At 47.9% G+C, this 19,204-nt stretch overlaps 2 long non-coding RNA genes across 5 annotated transcripts in view; one reads left to right on the top strand and one right to left on the bottom strand.

The window, feature by feature from the left end:
- The first annotated feature begins 1,556 nt into the window (after positions 1-1,556).
- LOC121019543 (uncharacterized) lies at positions 1,557-19,084 on the top strand. The gene is made up of 4 exons (XR_005785655.1): positions 1,557-2,464; positions 18,103-18,218; positions 18,560-18,700; positions 18,836-19,084. It is a non-coding gene; the product is annotated as an uncharacterized LOC121019543 (long non-coding RNA).
- Positions 12,024-19,204, bottom strand: part of LOC121019541 (uncharacterized) — a 31,291-nt gene continuing 24,110 nt past the window's right edge. For 2 of the 4 annotated variants that reach the window (XR_005785652.1, XR_005785649.1), the window contains 2 exons: positions 18,109-18,442; positions 12,024-12,573 (listed from right to left, as the gene is read on the bottom strand). This is a non-coding gene — a long non-coding RNA (uncharacterized LOC121019541). The remainder of the gene's footprint in view (positions 12,574-18,108; positions 18,443-19,204) is intronic. The other 2 variants (XR_005785650.1, XR_005785651.1) reach the window with 2 other exon arrangements.

The following is a 19,204-nucleotide window of genomic DNA, read 5'->3' as shown; positions in this document are numbered from 1 at the left end:
GTCAAGCCCCACCCTTTCTGCTTCTGCCTCGGGGGCGTCAGACTGGCAGAGTAAGTCCGTGTGACTTTGTAAGGTAAGCCGTTTGCGTGCTGAACAGCCATAAACGAATGCGACAAAAAGAAAAGAAAAGAAAAGTCGATAAACGAATGTGACGAAAAGAAAAAAGTCGTCCTCCTTCACCTCTCTCTCCCCCCAGCTCCTCACCCCAGATGCCAACATTGTTACCAAGTCCAGCTCAGGTCCTTCCAGAGACGATCCACGCATAGCCTAGCAACTAGTTCCATGCAGCTTTGCTCTCCCACGTGGGCGCTATTATTTAAACGTTTTAAGGGAAATTCCACACCTCCGCCAAAGTCCAGAGAACAGCATAACGACCCCACCCTGTGCCCATTGCCCAGTTTCAACCACCGCCAACTCATCAACTCATGACCAGTCTTGTGTGCTGCGTACCCCCACCCACTAGATCAGTTTGAAGCAAATCCTAGACACTTGAGTATTTCATTTGTATGTATTTCATAACTGACCTCGAATAACTAAGTACTCTTTTTTTTTTTTTTATTTTTTTCAACATTTATTTATTTCTGAGAGAGGGAGAGAGACAGAGCATGAGCAGGGGAGGAGCAGAGAGAGGGAGACACAGAATCGGAAACAGGCTCCAGGCTCTGAGCCATCCGCCCAGAGCCTGACACGGGGCTCGAACTCACGGACCGTGAGATCGTGACCTGGCTGAAGTCGGATGCTCAACCGACTGCGCCACCCAGGCGCCCCAGATTTTTAAAAATTTATTTATTTTTGAGAGAGACAGAGGGAGCGAGCAGGGGAGGGGCAGAGAGAGGGAGGGCAAGACAGAATCCCAAGCAGGCTCCGAGCTGTCAGCAAGGACCCCGATGTGTGGCTTGAACTCGTGAACCATGTTGACCTGAGCTGAAACCAAGAATCAGAAGCTTAACCGACTGAGCCACCCAGGCGCCCTTGAGTTTGTAGATTGCATTATTTATTATTATTTTTTAAAGGACAAAGGCATGTCTTGCCTTCTTTTTTTTTTTAAGTTTATTTATTTATTTTTGAGGGGAAGAACAGAGAGAGAGGGAGACCCAGAATCTGAAGCAGGCTCCAGGCTCTGAGCTGTCAGCACAGAGCCTGATGCAGGGCTCCAACTCACAGACCGCGAGATCATGACCTGAGCCGAAGTCGGATGCTCAACTGACAGAGCCACCCAGGTGCCCCTGAGTTTATAGATTTAAATATACTTGCTATCTTTCACCCTGTTTCAGTTCTCCTATCGGATACTCACATCATTCCCTCATTGGCCTATGGGAGACTTTTTTTTTTTTTTTTTTTGGTTTATTTGTTTTTGAGAGAAAGAGAGACAGAGCATGAGCAGGGGAGGAGCAGAGAGAGGGAGACACAGACTCCGAAGCAGGCTCCAGGCTCTGAGCTGTCTGCACAGAGCCCGACGCAGGGCTCGAACCCAAGAACTGTGAGATCATGACCTGAGCCGAAGTCGGACGCTCAACCGACTGAGCCACCCAGGCACCCCATGGGAGACTCTTGAACTTGGCACCGTTTGCCATGGCTCCTGTCGCCGTGCTCCCCAGGCATGCTTACTGCTCCAGACCTAAAATCAGCCGTTTCTCCAAGGAGCCATTTGGCCACTAGGGTTACACAGCTTTCTTTTTTCTACACAAACTCTAGCAAACAAATGAAGCCATTCTGCAGTTTCACAACAGGTGCATCTTAGTCCCCATAACTGACTTTGGAAAACAAAAGCTCTGAGGATTTCTTCTACTTTACCCCCTGCTATGCCCCACCCCCAACCCCCCTCAGGCAGTGAGCAACAGGCTGACTTTAGTGTGAATTCAGGAAAGAAGAAGGCGGGGAGACCCAGGGAAAAAACCCAGGGTATGTAAAGCTCATAGCACGCGAACTAGGTGATCAGATAAATGATTAATCCCATCCTTCTGATTTGTTCTTTCCTCCTGTCTACAAAAACATACCTTTGAATTCAATAATTCTTAGCAGCGTTAATACGACTACTTCTCATTGGAGAGGAGGAAAATGCAGAGAACCAACTAGTTACATTGTAACGCACGTTGCTGAGAAATGCCTCTTCTGGTGTTTGTGCAGCTCCTGCTCCCAGAGCCTCCGGGAGCTGGCTTTCCTGCCCCAACATGCGATTTTGCAGCAGCGATGCACATTTGAATCCTGGAAACTCCTCCGTGCTCTCCCTCCTCTCTCCACACCCGGCCCCTCCTCCTCATCTTGTCAGAATCTAAAGTTCAGAAAGACAAGTTCATGGAACTCAATGCCAGGAAGCCTTGAGTAATCTCGCTTTGCATAATACAGTTCTTAGGGTTACTTTTCAAATGCCAAAACGCCTTGTCATCTAAGTTTCTTTCTTGTTTTTGATAAAGAAGTGGGTACTAAGGAATATTGCTGTGTGGAAGGAAGAACAGTGATCCAGGTAAGGTCATTGATTCTTTTTTTTTTTTTTTAATGTTTATTTATTTATTTTGAGAGAGAGACCACAAGCAGGGAAGGGGCACAGTGAGAAGGAGAGAGAGAATTCAGAGCAAGCTGTAGTCTCAGCGCGGAGCCTGACACAGGGCTCGATCTCCCGACCGTGAGATCATTACTTGAGCTGAAATCAAGAGTCAGACGCTCAACAGACTGAGCCACCCAGGCACCTCCAGGTCAATGAGTCTTTGAATCGATCTTTTGTATATGGTGTGAAATAGGGATGCTCCTTCATTCTTTTGCATACGGATATCCAGTTGTCCCAACCTATTGGTTGCTTGTCTACCTATGTACCTGGTGGTTCCCCTCCCTGTATTACAGCGTCTAGGTGAACCTGTTAGATAAATGTCTCTGGGGTGCCTGCCTGGTTCAGTCAGAAGAGTGTGCGACTCTCGATCTTGGGGTTGTAGGTTCGAGCCCCACAATGGATGTAAAGGTTACTTAAGAAAACAAAATCTGTTCAGTGTCGTGTTCCTTGTGTGCAGTCAAGACTGAGATTCACTTTACTGAATCATTAATCAAAATTATTTCACAAATTATTCTTATGATTCCTTTTAAAAAAGATACAGCAGCAGCAAGGGATGTATCTCGAGGTCCCGCATAATTCCCTTTCTACTTTGAAGTCCTCTGATGAGGATAAGGGACGTGGATGCAACACGGTTATTGTTGCTCAGTAGCAAATGGAGCTTTAGTTTCACAAAATGTGAAAGCAACACTCCTAACCCTTTAAAAAATAAATCTGGGGGTGCCTGGGTGGCTCGGTGGGTTAAGTGTCCAACTTCAGCTCAGGTCATGATCTAATGGTTCATGGGTTTGAGCCCCGTGTTGGGCTCTATGCTGACAGCTCCAGAGCCTGGAGCCTGCTTCGGATTCTGTCTCCCTCTCTCTCTGCCCTTCCCCAGCTCATGCTCTCACACTGTCTCTGTCAAAAATAAATAAACTTAACAAAAAGAAATTAAAAAAAAATTCTTAAAAAAATTTTTAAATAAATAAATAAATAAATAAATAAATAAATGAAATATTTTTTTTTAAATTTTTTTTTTTTCAACGTTTATTTATTTTTGGGACAGAGAGAGACAGAGCATGAACGGGGGAGGGGCAGAGAGAGGGAGGCACAGAATCGGAAACAGGCTCCAGGCTCTGAGCCATCAGCCCAGAGCCCGACGCGGGGCTCGAACTCACGGACCGCGAGATCGTGACCTGGCAGAAGTCGGACGCTCAACCGACTGCGCCACCCAGGCGCCCCTAAATGAAATATTTTAAAGAGACAGAGACACGCATTTTGTAGGGGAGAAGCAGTGCTGAACCCTGATTGTGGTGGTGGTTACACGAATCTGTGCACGCGTGATAGAATTCCATAGAACGGAGCACACACACAGAATGTGTGCAAAAGCTGGAAAGTGGACGCGGTTTGCAGTTCGCTGAAGAGCATTATAGCAGGTGTTCATTTCCTGGTTTTGATAACAGACAACATTTATTTATGTGAGATGTTATCACTAGGGGAAACTGGGTGGAAGGTATTCGGGAAATCTCTGTACTATTTTTTTGCAACCTTTTGTGAGTCTAAAATTATTTCTAAATAAAGGCTTTATTGAAAATGGGGAGGAGGGGCGCCCGGGTGGCTCAGTTGGTTGAGCGTCCAACTCTCGGCTTCCACTCAGGTCATGATCTCACGGTTCCTGGGATAGAGCCCCATGTTGGGTTCCGTGCTCACACGGTCTCCCTCTCTTTCTGCCCCTCCCGCCCCTCAAAATAAATAAACTTTTTAAAAAAAATGGTGAGGAATGCAGGCTCAGTTGGTGGAGCCTGCGACTCTTGATTTCAGGGTCCTGAGTTTGAGCCCCATATTGAGTGTAGAGATTACCTACAAAAATAAAAAGTACATTTAAAAAAGTGGGGAAAAACTGAAGGATTACTTTGGGCGTGGGGTTTTTGAAATAAACAAACAAGACAAAGAAAAAAAATAGCAACCTTTCAATGGCTTCATGCTGCCTTCAGGATTCAGTTCAAAGCCCTCAGGATGGCATTCGAGGTCCCTCCTGATCTGGTCTGACTACTGTTCCCAGATCATTCAGGGTTTGGAACACACAATCAAAGTGTCCCATCAGTCGACACCCTAGAAACCCAGGTGGTGAAAGACAGTTAAGAGTCGTGTTCCTCGAGGCCAGTCAGAGAGCTGGGCTGGGTCAGAGCCTGGGTCATGGGGACAGCCCATCAGATCCACAGTTCTCTTTTAACACAACATTTTGTAACCTCACTTTACTGAAAGAAAATCTGTGAATAATGGAGACTTTCTCCACACATAATTTACAAAAACATTATAAGGCCCCAACTACATTCTAAAAAGGAAAAACTTAGGGCCATCTGGGTGGCTCAGTCGGTTAAGCATCCGACTTCAGCTCAGGTCATGATCTCACAGCTCATGGGTTCGATCCCAGAGCCTGGAGCCTGCTTTGATTTCTGTGTCTCCCCCTCTCTCTGCCCCTCCTCTGCTCACTCTCTGACTCAAAAATATAAACTTTAAAAAAAATTAAAAAAGAAAAATTAAAAGAAAGCCATTTAAAAAAATAAGAAAGCAAGCCATTTATAATAAAAAGAACATGCATTTTTTAAAGAGATGAGTTTTTTTTAATGTTTATATATTTATTTTGAGAGAGAGAGCACGCACGTGAAAATGTGAGCAGGGGAAGGGGAAAGACAAGGGGAGACAGAGAATCCCAAGCAGCCTCCATGCTGAACCGAGCTGACAAGGGGCTCGATTCCATGAACCATGAAATCATGACCTGAGCCAAAATCAAGAGCTGGATGCTTAACTGACTGAGCCACCCAGGTGCCTCAAGAACATGCATTTTTAATTTTTTTTTGAGAGAAAGACAGAGACCGACAGAACATGAGCAGGGGAGGGGCAGAGAGAGAGGGAGACCCAGAATCTGAAGCAGGCTCCAGGCTCCATGCTGTCAGCACAGAGCCCGATGTGGGGCTTGAACCCATGAATGTGAGATCATGACCTGAGCTGAAGTCGGACACTTAACCAACTGAGACACCCAGGTGCCCCAAGAACATGTATTTTTTTTTAAGTAAACACTTAGAGTTTATCTATCTATTTATTTTAATAATCTCTATACTCAATGTGGGTCTCAAACACATGACACTAAGATCCAGAGTCACATGCTCTTCTAACTGAGCGAGCCAGGTGCCTGTATAAGTAAATGCTTAGCCACAACTGTTCTGAAAGACTTAAGAGAAGCAGTCAGATGCTCCAAGTGATAGGGATGTGTCTTGTAGCCACTCAAATATCACATTTGAGAAAATATATATACATATACAATATAATATATTTTTTAATGTTATTATATATTTCTATATCTCATGTTTGGGGATATGAGTTTCCAAAATGGTGGACGACTCTTGGTAAAATTCCCCCCCAAAAAACAAAACATAACATGATCCTTCCAGGATTTAACTTTCTGGAAAATTCCCGATATAATGAAACAGTACAGGGGCACCTGGGTGGCTCAGTCCGTTGAGCGTCCGACTTCGACTCTGGTCATGATCTCATGGTTCATGAGCTCATCCCCTGCATTGGGTTCTCTGCTGTGAGTGAGGAGCCTGCTTTGGATCTCTGTCCCCACCCCCTCTCTGCACCTACCTTGCTCTCTCTCAAAAATAGATAAACATTAAAAAAAAGAAAGAAACAGTACAAAAGATTCTTTGTGATTATGCATACAACAGAAGTAGGTTCAAAGCTTATAGGATTTTTTTGAGGTTTTTTTTTTTTTTTTTTTTTTACCACCTTCATGAAGGGTCAGTGGGGTGTTCAGAAGTCACATAGGGGACCCAGAACAAGTCTTCATTTTGTGGCACTGTCTGATGCATTGCAAGACATTTCCCATCCCCAGCGGGTGCCTGCTGAATACTGGTGGTGCCCCAATAACTATGGAACCAAAAAGGGCTCCTCAAATTTCCCAAATGTTCCCTGGGAGGGGCAGCCACTTCTCATTGAAAATCAGTCTTTTAGAGCTGTGCTTACCCCATATGGGAGCCAAGAATCAACCTAGCCCTTGAAATGTGGGGAGTCCCCTAAAGTGAGATGTGCTGATGGTATAAGAAACACACAGGATTTCACAACTCAGTGTGAGAAAGAAGACAATGTTTGTGTCCTCCCCAAATTCATAAGCTGAAATCTTGCCTCATAATGTGATGGTGTTAGGAGGTGGGCCTTTGGGAGGTGATTGGTCACGAAGGGTAGAGACCCCATGACTGGGATTAGTGTTCTCATAAAGGGGACCCTGAGAGCTGTCTCTCCACCAGGTGCGGACACAGAGGGAAAACACCGTCTGGGGACCAGTAAGGCCCCTCTCCAGACACTGGATGTGCCAGCGCCTTGATCCTGGACTCCCCAGCCTCCAGAACCGCAACAAGTAAATGCGTATAAGCCCCCCAGGCTGCGGTATTTTTGTCATAGTAGCACGAACGGACTAAGATAGCACATATGGCTCCAATTCTGTCTCACTTCTTTTTTTCTTTTTTTTTTTTTTTTTTTTTTTTTTTTCTTTTTTGAGAGAGAGAAAGAGAGACAGAGCATGAGCAGAGGAGGGGCAGAGAGAGAGGGAGACCCAGAATCCGAAGCAGGCTCCAGGCTCTGAGCTGTCAGCACAGAGCCCGACGCGGGCTCGAACTCACAGACCGCGAGGTCATGACCAGAGCTGAAGTCGGACGCTTAAGCGTATGAGCCACCCAGGCGCCCCCGTCCCACTTCTTGTTTTCTTGCTCGGGTAGGGAGAGGTCTGGCCTTTGCTTCTTTGTACCTTGGGATCTGAGGCCTCCGAAGATTTGGCGTGTCTGTAGAGGCAGGTTAGGAGACACTTCTACAAGGTGGAGAAGAAAGGAAGGAGCACAGGGGAGGCTGTGGTCATCAGAGTCCTGGGGCTCTCCCAGTTCACCCAGGGAACTGACCCAGCAAGGGTGTTTCAGGGCCTCCTGGAGAATGGCGTGTAGCTCTGGGAGGGCACCAGCAGAGCAATGTCCTACTGCTATGGACGGGCACGGGAAAGATGACAAGAGGTGCCAGGTGAGATTAGCTGGGAGACCTGCCAGGAGCTGCAGAGAAAGCCTCCGCATCAGGAGACAGGCTAGCTGGACGACGCTGACCGTTGTGGGGCACGGGAGCCCTCAGCAGCCTGGCATCCCCACACTCTCAAGTGGGAGCAGAACAGAGATCTGGAGTGGTCGGCAGGCTCAATGCACGAGGGGGGCCTGAACACCAAGCAGGGGGAAGGGGCAGGATGCTCTGAGTGCCCCCCCCAAGTCTGGCAGGTGGCCTGAGGAGGGTCAGATAAGCATTTGCTTAAGACAGATGATGCTGGGGCACCTGGGTGGCTCAGTCGGTTCAACGTGTGACTTTGGCTCAGGTTATGATCCCACGGTTCCTGGGGTTCGAGCCCCGCATCGGGCTCTCAGGCTCTGTGCTGACAGCTCAGAGCCTGGAGCCTACTTCGGAGATTCTGTGTCTCCTTCTCTCTCTGCTGCTCCCCTGCTCATGCTCTGTCACTCTGTCTCTTAAAAAATAAAAGAAAAAAAAAAAGTTAAAAAAAAAAAAAAAAATGACGCTGGCTGCAATACGGAAAGCAGACAGCAGGGGGCGAGAGGAGGCCAGCAGAGGTCATCCTGGGATGTCCGCGAGCAAACAGGCCGGACACCCTGAACAAGTGCGTCCTGCTCTGGACGCCTCCACACACAAACGCCGATGTAAGATGTGGTTGTGGCCCTCGAGGGTGTTACAGCCACGTTGGGCCACGAGACACGTGTTCATTGTCCCAGTGCTAAAAAAAGTAAAAGATGAGTGGGTTTCAGCAGAGTCTTGCTTCAGCATGAATAAACAGTCAGACAACAGGCGAATCTGTTGGGAGGATGTGCTTTAACCTCTGAGGCCAGTTGTCCCTGGCCACAGGCACTGACCTCCCAGATACCGTGTCTCAAGATTTTCCTGGAAGGCAGTATGGTGTGTACCTGTAAGGTCACAACCTTTCACTCCTGTTAATTCACCTTTCAGAGCTTCTGTTTCTTCGTCCATAAAATCAGATCGCCATTTCCACCATAGTGTGGGTATGAGGATTCGCTGAGGCAACGCATCAGAGTGCTTAGCCCAGTGCACTCAAGAAATGTTAATGATTCTCTTTATGGGCATTGTTTTCTTTTCTCGAGTAAGGGTGTAATCCATATATATTATTTTTTAATTTAAAAATGTTTTTTAATCTTTATTTTTGAGAGAGAGAGAGAGAGAGAGCATGAGCAGGGGAGGAACAGAGAGAGTAGACACAGCATCCGAAGCAGGCTCCAGGCTCTGAGCTGTCAGCACGGAGCCCGATGCAGGGCTCAAACCCACGCTCTTCGAGATCATGACCTGAGCTGTAGTCAGACGCCCAACCGACTGAGCCACCCAGGCGCCCCTATATCATTGTTTTTTTGTTTTTTTTTTTAATTTTTTTTTTCAACGTTTATTTATTTTTGGGACAGAGAGAGACAGAGCATGAACGGGGGAGGGGCAGAGAGAGAGGGAGACACAGAATCGGAAACAGGCTCCAGGCTCTGAGCCATCAGCCCAGAGCCTGACGCGGGGCTCGGACTCACGGACCGCGAGATCGTGACCTGGCTGAAGTCGGACGCTTAACCGACTGCACCACCCAGGCGCCCCATCATTGTTTTTTTTTTTAAGCTTATTTTTATTTTTGAGAGAGAGAAAGAGAAAGCACAAGCTGGGGAGGGACAGAAAGAGAGGGAGAGAGAGAATCCCAAGCAGGCTCCGTGCTTTCAGTGCGGAGCCTGACATGGGGCTTGATCTCATGAACCGTGAGATCGTGGCCTGAGCTGAAATCAAGATTCGGACACTTAACCAACTGAGACGCCCGGGCGCCCCTACATGTATAATTAAGTTATTGTTCAAGAGTACCTGAGAGTAACGTCTACATCTCAGTCATCTGTGTCTGCCATAAACCTACTTCCGGGAGGGAGAGTGGAGGAGGGAGCCTGCCCCTGTCCACAGTGCTGAATCTTCCTGGTGTGGGTGTGGCCTGTGATGCCTCCTCTCCGACCCATTCACATCTCGCATGGCGTTCTCCGCCCAGATGCCCTCTGGAGTGATGCGACACGGTGTCCCTGATCTCCCAGACATGCTAACGTGTAGTGAAATAGCACACACGGCATTATCTCGCTGTGGAAAGACACACGTTGTGTGCACGTTCATTTTTGTAGAACACACATTGGGCACAACTCATCGAACAAGTTTATAGAAATAAATAGAAATTTATTAGAATTTATAGAAATATATAGAAGGATGTATATCAAACTGTTAATGGTGTTTGTCACGTTACAGCGGGATTGGTGACGGCGAGAGCTTTGCTCTTAGTGACTCACGCTCTTTCGTGGTGTTCTTTTTATTGTTTTAACGATAGCCTCTACATTATTTTTTTTTTAAGATTTTATTCTTTTTTTAATTTTTTAATTTTTAATTTAAAAAAAAGTTTTTTTAACGTTTATTTATTTTTGAGACAGAGACAGAGCATGAATGGGGGAGGGACAGAGAGAGAAGGAGACACAGAATCGGAAGCAGGCTCCAGGCTCTGAGCCATCAGCCCAGAGCCCGACGCGGGGCTCAAACTCACGGACCGCAAGATCGTGACCTGAGCTGAAGTTGGACGCTTAACCGACTGAGCCACCCAGGCGCCCCTAATTTTTAAATTTTTAAAAATTTATTCATTTTTCAGGGGGAGAGAGAGACAGAGACAGAGAGAGAGAGAGAGAGAGCACAAGCAGGGGAGGGGCAGAGAGACAGGGAGACAGAGAATCCAAAGCAGCTCCAGGCTCTGAGCTGTCAGCATGGAGCCTGACGCAGGGCTCCGATTCACAAACCGCAAGGTCGTGACCTGAGCTGAAGTTGGACACTTAACCAACTGAACCACCCAGGTGTCCACCAATAAATTCTAATTTTCACTGACCACTTGCTATATCACAGGCACAGTGCTAAGTACTATAAATACATTATTTTGCGTGACTCTTTCTCTACACAGTAGATACCATTATTATCCCCATTTTACTGATGAGGAAACTGAGGCCATTGAGATAAATCAACTTGCCTGGTATCTCGTGCAGTCAGCGTGGCAGACTATAATTTCCAAAAATGGTCACAGCAATATCTCCGGTCCCATGTGCCTTTCCAGAACCTTCTGGCTCCCTGGCAAGAAGCAGAATCTATTTCCTCTCCATCTGACCTGAGGCAGAAGCTTGTAACTGCTTCAATTAATACAATACGGGGGAAGTGATGTTAGTTAACTTCCAACACTAGGTCATGAACATGATACAACTTCCAGCTGTTTCACTCTCTCTCTCTCTCTCCTCTCTCTCTCTCTCTCTCTCTCTCTCTCGGCATGTTTGGCCCTGCAACCCAGCCATGACGCTGTTTGAAGACCCAAACCAACCACGCAGAGAGACCCATGTGGAGTGAAACTGAGGACCAGCCTACATGCAGCTTCGACCACCGAACGTGGGAGTGAGGGAGCCTTCAGGCGTCTTCTAGCAGAAGCCCTGGATAAGGAGGAGCAGACGCAAGTCCTCGTGGCTGATGCGCCTTCTGAACTGAGCCACGGCACCTGGGAGCAAAGTACACAGCGTCCCAGTGGCAATAAGTTGGGGGGCACTGGAGCGGCTAACACGTCAGGGGTTGAAATCGGGAATCCCCGGCTCTTTCCGCTCTACTTCCGCCCTTTCCCAGCTCTTGCTACTTGCTGAACCACCAGCAGTGTTCTCAGCAAGTCGGCAGGCTCCCATCTCCCAGCCTGGGGACCTCTGACTGATCTCAAGAGCAGTCATTTATATTTGGAGAAGAAAAATCAGAACCCAAACACAATTGTTCACAGAATGTGGAAGAGGCGCCCCTGTCTTTGGTGAGAGCTCTGGTTCTTTCCAGAAAGGAGAGGCTCCAGCCCGCGGATGGCCCACCCCCATGCCAGAAAACCTGAGTCAAACAAAAAGTAAAGAGAACGTCTGTTCGTGCCTGCCGCCCTTGTCGTTTGCTCCGATCACAAAGGCTCCTTTTTTGTTGTTGTTGCCGTGCTTAATAAGCCTCTAAGCATCTGCCAAGGCAAGCATTCTCTTTTCTATGCCCACCTTACCTCCCTCCAAAACAGTGGGGCTTCTTCCTTCCATTTGGTGTAGCATTAAAAAAAAAAAAAAAAAAAAAATTGCACTTAACTTTTCCTGGGCAGGCCTAGAAGCGCATCTGTGAGCCTTCAGGCTGGAGAGCCCAGTTTGGCTGAATGTGAATCTGTTTTCTTCCTTCTGGGCATGAAGATCCATTAGGATGCATTGCAAGATGGGAAATGAAAAAAGAAAGAAAGAAAAAGAAAGAAAGAAAGAAAGAAAGAAAGAAAGAAAGAAAGAAAGAAAGAAAGACCCAACCATGTCGTCCTAACCTCTTTAAAAATAATGATAATTAAAACAACAACAAAAAATAAGGATAATTGAAACAGAGAATGTATTCATTTATACACCACGAGGGAATTCAAGCGTAGTTTGTCTCTGGACGAGGCTGGACCCAGCAGCTCAGATAATACCATCCGGACTCAGAATCTCTGCATTCGTCAGCTTTGCCTTCTCTGTGGTGCTTCATTTCCTGGCTCCTCTGGGTGTTACATGGCCACTTCACTGAATCAAATGTAGAGGAAGGCAGAGTTTCTCTGTCCAATAGCTTGAAAAGACATCAAGGAATGGGGACTTGTTTTCTCTGGCTGACCCTTCATGGGTCATGAGCCCTGTCCTCAACCAATCAGCATGGCCCGGAGGAGTCCACCTGTTGGCTTCCTTTAGGTCAAAGGCTGTGAATCTGACTTCACAGGAGACTGATAACACAGAACACAAGTGGCCACTACCGGATGGGATTAGGATGCTCTGAGAAAGACACGTTAAATATCCACAGACTCTCATAGAAGATTCCACTCACAGAAGATGATGCGGAAATGGTCCTTATGAACACTTGAAAAGATGCCTGAGCTCACTGGTAATCTGGGAAATGCAAAGTAAAACATCAAACAAGAAATAACATTGCCACCTCTCCCATCCAGGGGTGATAAGTGAAAGCTGTACCCAGCTAGCGTTGGTAAGAGTACAGGAACAGGGGGTGCCTGGGTGGCTCAGTCGGTTAAGCATCCGACTTCGGCTCAGGTCATGATCTCGTGGTCCGTGGGTTCGAGCCCTGCATCAGGCTCTGTGCTGACCCCTCGGAGCCTGGAGCCTGTTTTGGATTCTGTGTCTCCCTCTCTCTCTGACCCTCCCCTGTTCATGCTCTGTCTCTGTCTCAAAAATAAATAAACATTAAAAAAATAAAAAAAATAAAAAAAGAGTACAGGAACGGGGTGCTCATACAGTGACAGTGGGGTGTCAACTGGGGTACCCTTGGGGGACAATCTAACAACACATTCTGAAGGTTTAAGTCCTCACTTCTAGAAATGTCTGGAAATCGCTGTGAGTGCCCAGAGACAGGTATATAAATGATGATGGCCAAAGGATTGTTTGTTAAAATGAAAAGAGTGGAAACACCTTAATGGTCCATCCACAAGAAATGGACACATTACAGCATCTTTGTGCTCTGTGCCGCCCTCGGAGTGAGGGAGGTAGGCCCAGTATGAACTGACATGGGATGCTTTCTAAAATGTATCAAGTGCGGGGGCGCCTGGGTGGCTCAGTCAGTTAAGTGTCTGCCTTCGGCTCAGGTCATGATCTTACAGTTCGTGGGTTCGAGCCCTGCATCAGGCTCTCTGCTGTCCATGCAAAGCCCGCTTCAGGTCATCTGTCCCTTTCTGTCCCTGCCCCTCCCCTCCCCATCCTCTGAAGTAAATAAATAAATAAGCAAGCAAGCAAGTAAGTAAGTACAATGTATCAAGTGCAAACAGCAACATGCAAACAATGCAGGAGGTATGATCCCATTTGTGGAAAAGAAAATATTTAAGAGATGGTCTGGGTGGCTCCATCAGTTAAGTGTCTGACTCATGGTTTCGACTCAGGTCATGACCTCAGGGTTTCATGAGTTTGAGCAGTGAGTTCACAGGCAGCTCGGAGTCTGCTTGGGAGTCTCTCTTTCCCTCTTTCTCTCTGCTCTTCCCCCACTTGTGCTGTTTCTCTTTCAAAATATATAAACTTAAAAAAAAAAAAACTTTAAAAAATTTCTAAAATGAGAGAGTAGAATGCAATGGTCATGTGTATAGGATCTGGGGCCGGGCTATCTGGGTTCGAATCCCAGCCCCTCGTCTCTGAAGCCATGTGGCTTTGGGGAGGTTACCTCACCCCTCTGGGGGTTGGCATTTCCTCCTGTGTAAAAGAGAGATTATGGAATTCGTGGCATATGGTCGTGTAGATTAAATCAGTTCATCTACGTAAATTGCTTTCAGCAGTGCCTAACATGTAGTCAGTGCCCAGTTGGCGTGAGCTGATAGCCCTGTGCACAGATCCACATAAATGCAGAGCAAAGAGGCTGTAAGGATGTGCTCCAAACTGTTGATGGCAGAAGCTGATGGCAAGGAACTTCGTACTTTGCTGTACATCGATTTGAATCGTTAGAGTCTTTCACAAAAATAGGTTTGTGCATGACCACAGTAATAGTTTTAACCCCCTGCCCTCAGATCCCCCACCGTGATGTCCCTTCACAAGCTTCCTTTTGTGGAATACTGTCATTCTGTGAGGGACAGGGCAGGGTCTAGCACGGCCCAACCCCCACTCTTGTGGGGATGGAGAAAGGAAAACTGCCAGAGATTAAACCACTTGTCCAGCCTCAAGCTTTGACTCACTGGCCAGACGGGCCCACGCCCAGAATCCCGTTACCTCCAACTGCCCCCCCCCCGCCCCCCAAATCTGCCTTGGGCCTCAGGCCTCAGCAGTCCATGGTCTTTATGCCCTTAAGTCACATTTTCCTCCTTCTTTAGGCTGAACAAACTGGCCAAATGGCCCTCACTCCAAATGTCCTGTTGTAGCAGAGCCTGGGTGGCTCAGTTGGTTAAGCTTGATTTCAGCTCAGGTCATGGTCTCATGGTTCATGAGATTGAGCCCCACAGCGGGCTCTGTGCTGATGGTGCAGAGCCTGCTTGGGATTATTTCTCTCCCTCCCTCTGCCCCTCCCCTACCTCTCAAAATAAATAAAGTTAAAAAAAAAAAAACAAAGAGGGGCACCCGGGTGGCTCACTCGGTTGAGTCTCTGACTTTGGCTAAGGTCCTGATCTCGTGGTTCGTGATTTCGAGCCCCACGTCAGCCTCACTGCTGTCAGCGTGGAGCCCACTTTCTTTGGATCCTCTGTTCCCCGCCCCTGCCCCCCCCCCTTCTCTTTAAAAAAAACAAAAATACATAAACATTTTTTTAATGAAAAAAAAAAAAAAAGAAAGAAAGGTCCTGTTCTGTCCTCTTGCCAAACCTGGGAAGCAGACAATATTTCCTCATTTTTCAGCTGAGGAAATTGGAGAACAGAATGGTCACGTAGCATGCCAAGGGCACACAGCTAATAAGCAGCAGAGCTGGGTTTCACAGCCATCTCTTTCTGATGTTAAGGCTGTGTTCTTTTTTAAAAAGTGACTTAATTAGTGGGTTTTTTTTTTTACTATACTTATTTTTATTTCCATGTTTTGCTAAATAAGTTTAAAACATTTTTTTAAATGTTTATTTATTTTTGAGGGAGAGAGACTGAGCAAGGAAGGAACAGAGACCGAGGGAGACACAGAATCCGAAGCAGGCTCCAGGCTCTGAGCTGTCAGCACAGAGCCCGATGCGGGGCTCCAACCCACAAACCTTAAGATCATGACCTGAGCCGAAGTCGGATGCTTAGGCGACTGAGCCACCCAGGCACCCCAGGGTTTTTTGTTTTTTTAGATTTAATTAGCGTTTTTTTAATTTTAATTTTAATTTTAATTTTTGAGACAGAGAGAGACAGAGCATGAACGGGGGAGGGGCAGAGAGAGAGAGGGAGACACAGAACTGGAAGCAGGCTCCAGGCTTTGAGCCATCAGGCCAGAGCCCGACGCGGGGCTCGAACTCACGGACCGTGAGATCGTGACCTGAGCTGAAGTCGGAGGCTTAACCGACTGAGCCACCCAGGCGCCCCTTAATTAGCGTTTTTAAATAAGTTACTCCCAGCACCATCCATCCAAGAAAACCTAAAAGCTGGACTGCTGTCTGAGGTTTTACCGCTGCCAGCGTTCAGACCTTACAGGGGCCTCGGATTCTTGCTTCCAGGATCTACGTGTCTCTCTGGGCCCTGCTGGCCTGGACCGAATGTGTGGTTTTGCCTGGATCAGACTGTCCCAGCCAAGAGGGCAGAGTCAAGATGAGAAAGGAGCCTTGGACTATGTTGAGCCCCTGGCTTCACCCCAGGGAAGAGCCCAGCGAGGCCAAGAACCAGAGTATGAAAGAGTCAGCACACAGGGAAGCAGAAACGATGACTCAGCTCTGGGTCATGATTTCCCTCTTCCTTGCCTGAGACATGAGTCATGGCCTGTACGTCTTTAATTTTCTGACTTCTAACTCATCCCAGCAGGGAATGGGAAGCTGATGAAGGAAAGCTCCCTGCAGCATGGGCCGTGGCCCCAGATGGCCCGACTTCAAATTCTGTCTTCCACTTACTAATCGTGGGACCTTAGCAAATCACTGAGCCTGCATTTCCCCGTCTGTGAACTGCAGATGCTAACGCCTATCTTGCTAGGTTCCTCCGCCTAATCAGGATTCACTGAGCACCTACTATGTGCCAGGCAAGGGGATGTGGTAGTAAATAAAACAGACAAAACTCCTGCCCCCATGAAGCTTACATTCCAGGGAGAAAAAACAACAATGAACAAATTTGTGTATGTCACATTGTAACGTATATGTCACATTGTAACATATGACATTGTAATGTCAGCTGGAGACCAGCAGAGGTCTCCAACGGTGAAGAATCCAATGGTGAGGCAGGACAGAGGGTCAAGAAGGTTGATGGAGACAGTTCTATAAACTAGCAGGGGAGGGGCAGAGAGAGGGAGAGAGCATCCCAGGCAGGCTCCACACTGTCAGCACAGTGCAGGGATGGAACTCACAAACTGTGGGATCATGACCTGAGCCGAAGCCAAGAGTCACTCACTCAACTCACTGAGCCATGCAGGCACCCCAGGGTTAATTGCTTTAAAGTGAACAATTCAGGGGCGCCTGGGTGGCTCAGCGGGTTAAGCATAGGACTTCGGCTCAGGCCATGATCTTGTGGTCCATGAGTTCGAGCCCCGTGTCGGGCTCTGTGCTGACAGCTCAGAGCCTGGAGTCTGTTTCCGATCCTGTGTGTCCCTCTCTCTCTGCTCCACCCCCGCTCATGCTCTGGCTCTCTCTCTCTCTCTCTCTCTCTCAAAAATAAATAAACATTAAAAAAATAAAGTGAACAACTCAGTGATGTTTGGTGCATTCACACTCCTGTGCAACCATCACCTGCATCTGCTTCCAAACTATTTTATTTTTTCTTTTTCTTTTTTAAATTTTTAAAAAATGTTTATTTTTGAGAGAGAGACCGAGTGTGAGCGGGGGAGGGGCAGAGAGTGAGGGAGACACAGAATCCGAAGCAGGCTCCAGGCTCCAAGTTGTCAGCACAGAGCCCGACGCGGGGCTTGAACTCAGGAGCTGTGAGATCATGACCTGAGCCGAAGCCGGATGCTCAACTGACTGAGCCACCCAGGCACCCCACCAAGGTATTTTCATCACCCCAAAAGGAAACCCTTAACCCACCAAGCAGTCACCCCTCATTTCCCTGTTCTCCAAACTCCCCCATCCCCTACAACCAAGAGTCTGCTTTCTGACTCCATGTATTATGTATTTCTGGGTTTGAATCCTGAAATATTTTATATTTCATATAGGGGCGCCTGGGTGGCTCAGTCGGTTAAGCGTCTGACTTCGGCTCAGGTCGTGATCTCACAGTCGGTGAGTTCGAGCCCCACGTCGGGCTCTGTGCTGACAGCTCAGAGCCTGGAGCCCACTTGGAGTTCTGTGTCTCTCCTTCTCTCTCTGCTCCTCCCCCGTCCCTGCTTACATTCTCTCTCTCTCTCAAAAGTAAATAAACATTTAAAATAACTAAATATTTCACATAAACGGAAGTACAGAACCAGTGGACCTCTTGTGTCTGGCTTCCCTCACTTATGGTAATGTTCTGGAGCCTCAGTCTGCCTTGTAGCAAGTATCAGACCTTCTTTCCTTTTTATGGCTGAATACTATTCCATCATAGGGATGGACCACATTGCTGATTCCTTCTTCCTCAGGTGAAGGGCCTCCACAAGTGTGACTCTCGAGAGGGGCATCTGGGTGGCTCAGTCGGTTAAGCATTCAACTCTTGATTTCGGCTCAGGTCAAAATCTCCCATTTCGTGAGTTCGAGCCCCACATCAGGCTCTGCGTTGACAGTGTGGAGCCTGCATGGGATTCTCTCTCTCTCTCTCTCTCTCTCTCTCTCTCTCTCTCCCTCCCTCTCCCTCTCTTTCCACCCTTCCCCTGCTCTTGTTCTCTCTCTCTAAATAAATAAACTTAAAAAAATGTTTGACCCTCCAGACTCACGGAGTCTCATCACCGCCCCAGGAGGTGATTCCAGGAAGCTCTGTGAGGTCGTGAAATGAGACAGGGCTCGCAGAAGGACCAGCAGAGGGTTCTCTTGAGGAGCCCAGCAGGTTTGTGCCGTGTGCCGCTGGCGGTCAGCTTAACCGGGGCTGGTGCAGTCACCTGAGGGACCATGCAGGCTACAGGTCAGGGGGCTGGGTGCAGGGCGGAGAGACTGAGGCCTCAACCCCCAACTGCTGTCCACACCTGATGCGTGTAACGTTGGAACTTCAGCTCCCCGCGTTTCCAGGCTGAGCCGGAGCGCGCCCCCACGTGGACAGGAGGGATGCAGGTTCTGCAGGGTGGAAGCAGGGAGAGAACAGGAAACGATCTGGCTGCAGGACAGCCAGGGGAGTGAGGGGATGTGTTGCATCGACACCCTTACGTCCACGGTGATGTGTGATCTGTGCAGGGCAAAGCTTCAAGTGCTTCACAAATAGCCCTTCGCTGACTCTCCATGACAGCCCCACGAGACAAGTGTTGTTATCCCCCCTCTACAGATGGAGAAACTGAGGCGTGGAGGAATGGCGAACAACTCACACAAGATCCTCCCGTAAGTCAATGGCAGAGCAAGATTCAAACCCAGAAAGTCTATGCTGGTCGTGAGCGCTTCACCACCCTTGCCCGCCCATTGTGTTTTCCCTCCTGTCGGGTCTTCCATGTAGATTCAGCCGCCTATTTCCTTCAGGTCTCAGCTTGCGGACCACCTCCTCCAAGAAGCGACCGTGATCACCTCTCCTACTAGTACCTTTGGCAGAGATCTGTTTGTTTTCCTCATAGCACTTAACAGTTTGTAATAATTTTCTCTGTTGCTTTACTTACTTACCATCTGCGACTATAAGCTTCATGAGGACAGGGGCCCATCTGTCTTGTTCACTTTGAATTCCTACTTCGTATCTCAGGGACTGGCTCCATGTAGGAGCTTAATAAATAGTATGTGCCCCCAGGGGCGCCTGGGTGGCGCAGTCGGTTAAGTGTCCGACTTCAGCCAGGTCACGATCTCACGGTCCGTGAGTTCGAGCCCCGCGTCGGGCTCTGGGCTGATGGCTCGGAGCCT

This window comes from Herpailurus yagouaroundi, unplaced genomic scaffold, assembly GCF_014898765.1.
Source record: "Herpailurus yagouaroundi ecotype Mexico unplaced genomic scaffold, PumYag 222, whole genome shotgun sequence".
Lineage (NCBI taxonomy): Eukaryota > Metazoa > Chordata > Mammalia > Carnivora > Felidae > Herpailurus > Herpailurus yagouaroundi.
The sequence above is the reverse complement of the archived record's forward strand: the minus strand, read 5'-3'. Positions and strand labels throughout refer to the sequence as shown.